This window comes from Lepidothrix coronata, unplaced genomic scaffold, assembly GCF_001604755.1.
Source record: "Lepidothrix coronata isolate B3197 unplaced genomic scaffold, Lepidothrix_coronata-1.0 Scaffold108, whole genome shotgun sequence".
In the NCBI taxonomy this organism is placed as follows: Eukaryota; Metazoa; Chordata; class Aves; order Passeriformes; family Pipridae; genus Lepidothrix; species Lepidothrix coronata.
In genome coordinates this window covers 2,367,317-2,371,497 of record NW_016690288.1, presented here as the reverse complement: position 1 = coordinate 2,371,497, position 4,181 = coordinate 2,367,317, and positions in this window count along the sequence as shown.

Below are 4,181 nucleotides of genomic sequence, written 5' to 3'. Positions count from 1 at the left end.
TCCTTGACCTCTTGCCTTTTCCCAAAAGTTGGATTTAAAACAATAAAAAAGGAGGGTTATGTAGAATACCAAATTGACTCCTGTGGGGAACAGAATTAATTCTACTCAGGAGCAGAAAACGAAACCCAGAAGCATCAAAGCGTAGACATAAATTCAATATCCCACTGAGCCCATCACTTAGAATACTTCACCCTTTCGTGTATGTCTACCTTTCAATCAAATGTAGATGTAGGGAAAGGGTTTGTTTTACTTTAGCCTGGCGTTACAAAAGCAGAAGGGTAAGAGCAGCAGCAGTTGCTGTCTGTTTGCTGTGTGAGGTTTATAATTTCACAAATGCCAGATGCATTAATCCAACCTGTCATGTTGCAGCTCTGTTTATAGATCAAATGGGATGAAAAGATTTAGTTGAAGCTTTCCTGATACATTTAAATAATGTGACTAGAAATGTAGTATTTGGGAAAACGAATATTTTAGAGGTACAGTTTGAAGCACCTGATATATTAACACCTGCTATATTAAAAAGGAACAGAAAAGAGGTGGTAGAAATTCTACAAAACATGCCACTAATTCACTCTGTGTTAGCACCAGGAATGTGGCCTGACTGGGTCTGGCATGGCTGGGTGGGCTCACCTATGGAACATGAAGCGAGATGGTTTAGTGCAATTACTCCTGTGCAGGGCTCAACATTATGTAATGCTCTCACACACTTTGCTGGAAAGGATCTTTAAAAATTCCTGCAATACTGTGCCTAGTTTTTTCCTTATATTTTTCCCAGCCTACCCAATGTTTTATTATCTTGTATGTAGGAGAACTGGCCTAATCTATTGTCTCTTTTTGCCCAGTGATGTCTGTTTAAAAAGAAACTGAAATGCCTCTTTTTAGTGGTGTAATTTCCCTGAAACTGGACATGCAGCACACAAGTTTTGTTGAACAGGAGCACCATGGACCATGTGACTGAATAAAGAGCTGTTATAGAACACCTATAGAGGACTGACTTATTCTGCACCAAGGACATCTGCTTACAGCATGAATAGACACATCCAGAGCTGCTCTGGTTTTGGGCTTGTGCCTGTGAGGGGGACAGCAGGGACCAGACTTCTGCTCTGGGGGTTGTGGGCAGCCCACAATGAGCACTGCAATGAATGGCATCATCTTGTCAGTTTGACACTGAAATGGAAGCAAAATAATTTCAAGCACATTTTCAAAAAATCATAGAATCACAGAATCATAGAACATCCTGAGTTGGAAGGGACTCACAAGGATCATCCAGTCCAGTTTCTCGCCCTGCACAGACACCCCAACAATCCCACCATGTGCCCGAGAGCATTACCCAAATGCTTTTTGAGCTCTGACAGCCTTGGGGCCGTGACCACTGCCCTGGGGAGCCTGTTCAGTGCCCAGCCACCCTCTGGGGGAAGAACCTGGCTGGAGGCAGTACTCTTTGATTAGGTAGCTGTAGAGGGATGCACCCATGATGGAACAGCTTTGGAGATGGGCTGTTAAGGGTGATCAAGATGATGAAGAGCTTCTGTTAAACAAAGCTTTGGTAGCATGGCTGAGCAGAGATGGGGTTGCTCTTTCTGGCCATCAATAAAGTGGAAACCACAGGCTATCGCAGGAAGGAAGTTCTGGAGCAGCCTCTGTATCGTAGGAGTGTGGGATGTACACTTATCCAGTCTTGTAACAAAGCTTCTCTGCTTCTGGAAGGGTTTGTTGGACAGAGTTGCTTCCTGCAATCACAGGAGACTGGAGCCACAGACACATGAGGCTGAAGTTAATTCCCCCCAGCCTGGTCTAGCCAGTTGAAGGTTGTTGCCTGGGGCAACAGTTTGCTCAAAGTGGCCAGAGGGTTAAATCAAGGCACATTGTAGGAAGGTGGGGGAATTTCTACAGAAATAAGCACGAAGAAAAAGAGATTTATTTAGTGTTTCTGGATATTGTGGGAATAGCAATTATATACTGGGCTGAGAAAAGAACTACTGGCACCTTCATGTTCGTGGCTGTATGTTATTCTTCAGTGTCATCAGGAACATCTAGAGGTGTCAGCATGATCTTTACCAGGGACTGGGTGCTAGTGTTACCAGTTTAGTGTCAATAACAGTGTCTTTGAAAAAACCTTCTGTTTTTGGCTCTTTACCCTGCTGGTCCACCCATTTTGAGACAGTATAGTGGAGAATGAATGAGAGTTAAAATGCTTGCTGGCTTTTATTTGCAGAAAGAACTTGTGAAGCTTTGGACATAAAATCATTGCCATTTTAACATCTGCTTTTCCCTTAGTATGCAGTGTGGTAGTTGATAGTAACATGGCATTTATATTTTCCAAATCAACAGTCAGGTTTTCAGGGGCCCTGATTCTCGGTCATTTTGAGGTTTCGATGACGTTTTCTCACTCTTTCCCAAACCATACCAACCTTCCCAAGCACAGGCATGCACTAGGTCATTTTCTGTCTCATTGTACTGTCTAATACTTTGCAAACTGTCTATCTCTCGAAGTACATTATACATATGAAATGGAACTTCCCTTCTAGATTCTGTTCTTAACAGAACAGAGAAAATAAATCAGAAGCAAACTTATAGGTGCTGTATCTTGCATGACACAAAATAGTTCCATATTGTATCTTCTGCTTTTTTCCCCACCTCTGTGAAATTCTCTTACCTACTGTCACAGTGAGAACTACATGCTGTGAAAAATCACAGTGTCTATGTTACATATTACTGACAAGCCCTGGTATTATCTAGGGAACAATCCATTACTTATATATCAAGAGGTGAGAGTATGTGCCTTTAACTCATGTTAACTCACCATGATTTCAAATATAAACACTTCTCAGAAGTGGGAAAGTAAAATTAAAGGCATTAGGATTCTGTCATGTCCAGTTACAGTCAACCTTCACATTGTAGCCTACTTCTGAAAATAAGGAACAGTGGGGATTTGATCCAGTCCTTTTTGGGTGAGCCAAGCAGCTGTTTTGCTGTTGAAATATTTCAAAGAAATAGCTTTTTTTGCAAAATATTTTCCAGGTGGGAAATATCCTCCCAGATCTTTTAAAAAACTTCTAGATCTTAAGTTAGGTCCAATTATAATAGTGTCTGGTTACCTGGGACTAGATTTGGATAAGCCTTCAGGACAGAAGCCTAGACAGATTTCTGGACATGCTTAGAAAACCAGGTCCCTGGTGAAATTAGAGCCTGTTTTTCAGGATGTGTGATGGAGTGGGATTTCAATGACTTCATTTTAGGCACCAGAATTAGCAAGGCTGAGGGGACAGCAGTGCTGAGGACCATATCTTTCCTTGCCAAGGGCTGGAGTGAGGGTGTGGATTTGTCCACAGAGTCAGCAGCAGCCTTGCCTGGAGCCAGAGCTGCATCTGGGATCCCCTCCTCTGCCAGAGCCCCCCTGGGGCCAGCATTAACCTCTGCTGTATCCATCACTCACAGCACTTTAAAGGTCATGGTCCTTGAGCACCCCTGTGCAGTCAAGGGCATGGAGTGATGGGATCCCCTTAAACCTCACAGAACATCCAGGCTGTGTTTTGAGGACCAGTCACCCTAAACTCCTGCTACTTTAAACAGAGAGAGTTGCAAACTGGAGCATTGGCTGTGAGTAGACCTGTCCTAAGGTCACTGGGCTCCTAAGCCCAGCACTTCAGTTGGGTTTTGAAACCAAGGAGGAGGGATCCTACCTCCTGTTGCCTCTGTGGATGTCAGCCTAAGCACCTTTATTGTTTTGAAAATCCATCTAACATCTTTACCCTATCTCCTTCACATCTCTGATCATAGAAACACTGTTTGAGGAGAAAATGACTGCTTTGGGGCAGCAAGCCCTGTCCCTGCCTATTTCTGCTCATAAATCCTTCACGGTTTGATGAACTGCTCATGCAGAGAAAGTTTCTGATGTGCCTATGCACTTGCAGGAGTAAGACCCAAAGCAAATCAAGTTATCCATGACATCAAGACACACTTGCAAAAACAATTTTAATCAATTACAACTACAATTGCATGCTGAACAAGCTCCAACTGGATTGTCTTATGTACCAGCTGATCATATTGGGCATGTAAGATTAAATTAAAGTTTTCTAATTGCATTTAGGAACATACAAAATACTACAGTCTAAAGTGTAGCAAATTAATTCTTCAGGCGTAGCCTAATTGGGTGGAAATTGATTTATCATGTTTGGACC